Source organism: Dromiciops gliroides, chromosome 4 (assembly GCF_019393635.1).
Source record: "Dromiciops gliroides isolate mDroGli1 chromosome 4, mDroGli1.pri, whole genome shotgun sequence".
Taxonomy (NCBI): domain Eukaryota; kingdom Metazoa; phylum Chordata; class Mammalia; order Microbiotheria; family Microbiotheriidae; genus Dromiciops; species Dromiciops gliroides.
Window position 1 is genome coordinate 129,551,015 of NC_057864.1, and position 7,672 is coordinate 129,558,686.

At 40.3% G+C, this 7,672-nt stretch overlaps 2 non-coding genes across 2 annotated transcripts; both read right to left on the reverse strand.

Moving 5' to 3' along the window:
• Nucleotides 1-5,521: 5,521 nt before the first annotated feature.
• LOC122726911 lies at nucleotides 5,522-5,628 on the reverse strand. The gene has a single exon (XR_006352902.1). It is a non-coding gene; the product is annotated as a U6 spliceosomal RNA (small nuclear RNA).
• A 1,130-nt stretch (nucleotides 5,629-6,758) lies between these two features.
• LOC122726874 lies at nucleotides 6,759-6,865 on the reverse strand. The gene has a single exon (XR_006352867.1). It is a non-coding gene; the product is annotated as a U6 spliceosomal RNA (small nuclear RNA).
• Nucleotides 6,866-7,672: the final 807 nt, after the last annotated feature.

Here is a 7,672-nt window from a genome sequence, read left to right on the forward strand (position 1 = left end):
TGGGCAAGTCACTTAACCCCAATTGCCTCACTAAAAAAAAAAAAAAAAAAGAAAAGAAAAGAAACAAGTGCTATGTGGATTCAAATGCAGGTTGAGATATGCTGGTAATTATGTTAAGTCTTGAGAAGATCATTTCTAGACTCTCCCTTGCCTTCACTAGAAAGCTTCCTGACTTCTCTGTTCTGATTTCCAGACATTTTCCCCAAATTCCTCATACATGTGACCTTGTGGGTGGGATGAGGTTCAGATCAGGTAGGGTGCTCCTGTTGGGAAGGAGGGCCTGGGTTATTCCTTGGAAGTCTCACACTTGCTATTCATTTCATTTGGGGACCAATTGAAAATGTGACTTCACTTGGTTGAGAAATATGCTCTACAAGAATCAGTCTTGGGGCAGCGAGGTGGCACAGTGGATAAAGCACCAGCCCTGGATTCAGGAGGACCTGAGTTCAAATCCATCCTCACATACTTGACACTTACTAGTTGTGTGACCCTGGGCAAGTCACTTTGATGTAGGAGGAAAAAAAGAGTTAATAGAAAAACCTAAGATCCAAGCTCTAATTAATTGAGATATTATTGAGATAATATTGAGATATTAGCTCTAAAAGAGAGTCAGGCCCTAGTTAATGGATAACTTACAAGTCAAAATGCTAGGTTCTCATACCCACAGTGATCAGCATCCATTATGGACAAAAACAGGTCAGGTCAAAGAACAATAAGGGAAAAGACAAGGCTATAGAAATTCTAAAGAAATATGGAGATATTTTGAAACTAGCCATGGGAATCAGAAAGAGACATGCACAGAAAAGGCCAAATTTGTCCCCAGATTCACCTTATGACGTGTAAACCCCCAAAACACACCTCCACAGAAAATGGTACCCACCTCGGGGGTTGGCTTAGGACCTCAGGAACTCCAAATTAGGATAAGATCTCCCTTGTAATACCCCAAGGTGGAGAATATTATAATGAGACTGATAATCAATTTATCCATACTATAAATTTGAGAGATACCTTTCCAATATTCTGGTTCTCTCCCTGTGGTCACCCACAGTATTGCAATAAAACTTGGGAAACTGAGTACATTGTACTTTATCAGTTATTTATGTTAGTCTCTTATCCTTCTTATCCTTCTACTAGACTATACCCTCCTTGAAGGCAGGTTACCATGGTTCATCTAAAATTTCCCCCTCCTTTTCAGTATCTAGTACAGTTCTCTTCACTCAGTAGTTTGTTTTCTAAACAAGTTTTTGAATTGCTTACAACACATACAGCTCCACAACTGCATTGTCATGGGTCAGCCTAAAGCCTAGAGATTTCTCTGTTTTTATAAACAGCCTACAGATAACATCAGGGAGGGAGAAAGGTTGGTGCCCTCATTAGTGCTATCAAAGGCAGCTGATGCCTCCCTGCTCCCACAGATCAGCTGCCCTGCCTTCCTGATTGTAGAAACTGATCTAGCCCTTTACTAATTCCCATGTCCTCCAAAGTATCCGAAAGAGTCCAGGAGGGGCCCCATTTGGTGATCCAACCTTCTGCCTGGTTTAGGCTTCCCACCTCCAGAAGATGAAAGAAACTAAACTTCAATATGCTGCTGTCCCAGAAGATAGAAGAAGGCTTACTTTTTTCTTTATTCTTTAGCTCTACAGCAGGGCCTCCTGCAGACTCAAATAGTTCCCTAAACACTCAGCCTCATTAGGAGAGAGGCAGGCTTAAAAGAAAAGCAGAGGAAAAAAAAGAAGGTGTTTGGGTATGGGGTGTAGAGGGCATGCTGCCTTGGTGGAGTACAGGAAGAAAGGAGGGAGGAGAAGGGAAATTATCATGGCCTCTTTCCAAATTCTAAAAGCATGTTCCCAGGATGATGTGGTCATTAAAACCATATGCCTTACCTGAAAGCAAATTTAGAAAGCCCTCCTAGGGGAATAACAATACTCCAGCAATAAGCAGTCTATCTATAATAATGCTAATAATAACTAAAATGTATATAATACCCTTCTTCCCAGAAGCTGAGAATGCCTGCATCCTATATACTGGCTCCCAGGGCTTCACAACAGTCCGTGCTCCAATTATTCAGGTGCCAAATATCTGGTTTCTGTGTGTGGTTGACAATCACGAGCCTGCAGGTGTGAGTGGGGAATGGCTGATGTTTATCTCTTAGAAAACATTAGAATACAAGAATTACCATAAGATAGACAATTGTTGTTTCCATTTTTTTTTTTAAGTGAGGCAATTGGGGTTAAGTGACTTGCCCAGGGTCACACAGCTAGTAGGTGTTAAGTGTCTGAGGCCAGATTTGAACCCAGGTACTCCTGACTCCAGGGCCGGTGCTCTATCCACTGCGCCACCTAACTGCCCTGTTGTTTCCATTTTTAAAAGGGGGAAAAAAGCTAGATTCCAGAATCAACAGACTGGTGAATTTCATGTCACTCCCTGACACAGATTCAAGGATGGAATGGTAAATAGATGGGGTCCATGGATATTGTACGTTGAAAAGGAAATAGTGATGAGTAGAAGCCAACCCTGGCTCATTAAGGACAAGTCGTAACAACAATAACTACCATTTGTATAGTGCTTTAAGATTTGCAAAGCCCTTGTCCTATATTATCTCATTTCTTCTTCACAACAAGGCTGTGAGCTAGGTACTGTTATTATCCCCATTTTATAGATTAGGAGACAGGCTGAAAAAAGGTTAAGCAACTTACCCAGGCTCACATAGCTAGTGTCTAAGGCAGGATTCAAACTTAGCTCTTCTTAACTCAAAGCCCACCTCACCAATCACCTTGCTGCCTAAGTCATGTCAATCTAACTTCATTTTCTTATTTGGAAGTGACTCGAATGGGACATTTGCTATAGGAACTGCCTATGGAGGAGGGGGGTGGAGCACTTCAGTCAACATGTGCCAGGAAAAAACAGTGGGCAAGTGATTGTGAGTATTCTTACATCACAGGAAGATTTCCTTTTGTGATATTGGTTTCTTTGACTACATCTGCAGCCTCAGAAAGATGAGACTTGTAACAAAACCTGATGGCTATTGTCCGCAGAGGCCACACAGAAAACACCCATAATAACAATGGGGAAAAGGCCAACTTCCCGAAACACTGACCCTTCAAGGCTCAGCTCAGGTGCCTCTTCCTCCATGAGGTTTTTTTTTTTTTTCTTAGAGTATTTTATTTTTTCCCAATTACATGTGTATGGAGCAAACTGCCTCAGTTTACCCAAATAACTCGAGGAGACCACCAAGTCAAGCAGAGACAAATTTATCACATTCCCATAGGAATGGGCAAGCTCAATACCTGAACTGCGCCAGCTAATACACGCCTTGACCTTATATAGGAATGTTGGTCAGAGGGGAAGTCCCCACGCACACTAGGTCAAGCTCACAATCTAACATCCAATCCTGTCTCACCCAGGGTGTGTGTTCAGTTCATGATCAATGTATGGAGACATGCATACGTGTTCCAGGAACAAGGGGGAAAAGGGGAGGGGGAACAAGGTCAAACCAAAGGAAGAGGAAACAGGGGAGTGACAGTCAGATGTTTCAGATCTCACAGTTCCCACTGACTCCCCTCTCCCGGCCCCTGTCTCTAAAGATATTCAACCCGAATAACAGGAAGAGTCACTCAGGTGCTTCAGCATTGTTCTGTAGTCGTGTTAATTCTAGAAGGATGACAGGGTTAAAATTTATCTTCGGCTATATTGGGAAGAAAAGAATAATCCATTGTTGGGATCCCAGGGCCAAGGGGATTCTGCTATGAGAAAAAGAGACATGTCACTTAACATCTGGTCTCAACTCAATTGCTGCATCCTGTGCCGAGCCCTGTCCTTTCTTCTTGAGTCCTGAGTATTGAATTGGTGGGCAAACTCCTTGACCCACTGACTGGGGTTCTGACACATGATGGATTGCAGACAAAACTAATATGTAGCTGACAAGTGGGGAGACTGAGCAGAAGTAAAAATACTGTTAATTGGCAATAAAACTTAAAGGAGATAGTGAGAATTTGACAAGCAATAAACTTCTAAACTAACTATACTGGGGCAGGGCTGGGTACCTTCCAGACCCCATCCTCAGAGTTTAATCTGACTCAAATCCATAATCATACCATACACATGTAAAGATAGTTTTCACCATTCATTTTTGTAAGGTTTTGAGTTCCAAATTTTTCTCCCTCCTCCCTCTTCAAGATGGCAAGCAATCTGATATAGGTTATATATGTATAATCATGTTAAACATTTCCATATGAGTCATGCTGTGAAAGAACAAACAGAACAAAGGGGGAAAACCTCAAGAAGAAAAAGTAACAACAACAAAAGTGAAACTACTATGCTTCTATCTGCTTTCAGACTCAATAGTTCTTTTTCCATCATGAGTCTTTTGGTATTGCCTTGGATCATTGCTTTGCTGAGAAGAGCTAAGTATTACAGCTAATTATCGTGCAATCCTACAAGAGGTTTTTCCTGAACTACCCAGTCATTACCACTCTGCCCCTAGACCCACAAAATTACATACACATATGTATATGTACATCCATATCCATGTGGTTCTGTAGAGTGAGGGCAGGACTCATTTAATATTTTTTGGGGGGGGGGTAAGGCAACTGGGGTTAAGTGACTTGCCTAAGGTCACACAGCTAGTTGTGTCAAGTGTCGGAGGCTGGATTTGAACTCAGGTCCTCCTGAATCCAGGGCCAGTGCTCTATCCACTGCTCTACCTAGCTGCCCCAGGACTCATTTAATCTTTATCTTTGTATGCGTAGGGCCAAGAAAAGTGCCTTGAGGATACATACTAGGCAATAAATGCTTGTCCTTTTGCACTGAACCATGGAGACTTCCCAATTTCATGAGGGAGCCTTTCTCTAACTGCTGCTGTTGTCCACCTCTGCAACACACACACACACACACACACACACACACACACACACACACACACACACACACACACACACACCATATTCCTATCTCTCTTTCACTCAGATTTGCTAGAGTAGAATGAATGACAGCCCTCAGCTCTGGTTACATTCTAGATCCCACAAACAGTCCCCACATTAAACCACATGTTGCAGGTTCAGCTAGTATGAACTTACCTAACTACTATATTCCTTTGTGTTGGACTTGCCTGTAGACATAAATATGATGGTCAGAGTCTACGTGCTGGTAGACAACTCCACATTGAACCAAGTGGATACCCCATGTCCTCATTTGCATGGCTGAAAATAATTGGTAGATTAGGGAAAATCCATAGACAAGCTATGCCTGGATTTCAGCAAGGCATTTGATAAAAGCTTTTGTGACATCCTCATGGATAAGATAAAGTAACGTGGGTTGTATGTTTATTAATTCAAAAGCACTTATTTATTTAATTAATTTATTCTTTTTGGTGACGCAGTTGGGGTTAAGTGACTTGCCCAGGGTCACACAGCTAGTAAATGTCAAGTGTCTGAGGCTGGATTTTAACTCAGGTACTCCTGAATCCAAGACCGGTGCTTTATCCACTGCATCACCTAGCTGCCCCAGCACTTATTTATTCTTTTAAAATATGGAACGCTTCACAAATTTGTGTGTCATCCTTGCGAAGGGGCCATGCTAATCTTATCTGTATCATTCCAATTTTAGTATATATGCTGCTGAAGTTAGCACCAAAAGCACTTATTAACTGCTTAATAGGTAAGCAGTACTAAATATTGGAAGAGATTCACACTTTAGATCTTGATTCATTGTGATCTAATGCAAAATTATCCCTTTCAGTGCTTAATAAGTGCTTGATAAATGTTATTTCCTCATCCATCCATTCATTAGAGAGGTGAGTCAGCTGATAAGCACTTATTATGTGTCTGCTATATATGTCAGGCACTGTGCTAAATCCTGGGGATACAAAGATATTTGAAAGAAAGTGCTTTCCCTTGAAGAGCTCAAAATCCAATGGGGGAGACAACATGTAAACAACTATGTAGGGTTGAGAGATACCTTGTTGGAAGATAGCCCGTAAAGTGGTGTTTTAGTGTACCAAATAAAGTACTTTAAAAATAATAAAGAAAGAATAAACAGAGTGGGACTTTTGTATTCTCTACATCTTTCAGTCAATCGTGTGATGACAAAGATGTGGTCTATTGTGTTCTCTACTACTAGCATTATAGAGATTGCCCTTGGTATATGTGTAAATTATTGTCATGAAGATAGTAAAGAGTATATAGATAGATGAGAAAAATGATTATTTCTCCCTCATATTAATAATAATCAATTGCTGAATTGGGACCAGGATTTTTTCAGAAGTCTGTAGGTTATTCAGTCTCTGAAAGGAAATTGCTGATAGTAAGACTGAATTAACTTTCTCCTTAATCTTGTTCAGACCCTACCCAGTCTTACAAGGAAATCAATCTAAGGTGGGGAAGCCCATTGTGTTCTTCACAGGTATGATAAAGGTAGGATAAATTCTTTGATTAGATTGCCCAAGGCTGGGCAATTTAGAAGTACATGGCATAATCAAAGTTATATTCTCTGGCCCCTTATTAAAAATAGGTCCACTTCTCATGTAATAGTTATTCTCTCTCATTGTTTTTTTTTTTTTGAAAAGGGATGTCTGTGGTTTATTTGGAGTTATAAATAGCTCATCTACAGACACAGGCAACTGAAAGATGACAGTTAAAGAAGAATCAATTTTTCTTCTGTTCTACCCTATGTCTCAGGCCCATGAAGAATCCACATCAGGTGGAGTTGCTGGCTGTAGATGCTGCTCCTTGAGTTTCCTCACAGGCTCACAAGTTTCTCATAAAAATATGGAATGCTTCGTGAATTTGTGTGTCATCCTTGTGCAGGGGCCATGCTAATCTTCTCTTTATCATTCCAATTTTAGTATATGTGCTGCTGAAGCGAGCACTCTCTCATTGATTGTTAACCAATCAGAGTTGATTGTCACCTTCAAGAACACTTACTCTTCCAAGGGCATACAAACTGTGAGCCCACCACCATGTTTCATCTTTGGCATTCAGGAGTATCACTGTCCCATTTTATTGTTAATATGCTAGCATTATTAATAAATGATTAATTACCCAGAAATTATATCTCTCAAACTTTCTAAACCTCACAAAGAGGAGGCATATAGGTCAATAGTTGTTGATATCCTCTTATTCACCTTTTTCAGTATTAATAAGATACTCTTCCAAACTGTGGAGGACACCACTGCAAGTGGGGAACATGACTCTCTGGGATGGTATGAAGCAATGACCAAAGTTTTGGGATGTTTTTCAATATAATTGTGTAAGTATACTCACTTTTTCCAGTGAAAACAAAATTCAAATAAAAATTCACAAAAGACAGATTATCATGAAGAATTGGCTCCAACTGACCTTTAATGCAATGTAGCAATTGTTTAAACACCATTTACCCAAACAAGGTCAAAGTAGAGTTGGCGTGTGTTAGAACCTTGGAATGGCCATGATCTGCCATTGTCACTGCCAACAGTTGGTGACACAAATGAATCATGACACAGATGAATTGTCATCATGTTGCTTACTGTATTTGAATGTGAAGTGTGTAAACGCAAAGCTAAATAAGCTCTGTGTGCAAGTAAAAAATATCACAATAGTGAAATTTCCTAACACCCTTCATTTTGGTAAGTACAATATAATAAGCTAATTTAAAAAAAATACTTGCAATTTAAACAAAATGGAAATAACTTGAGAAC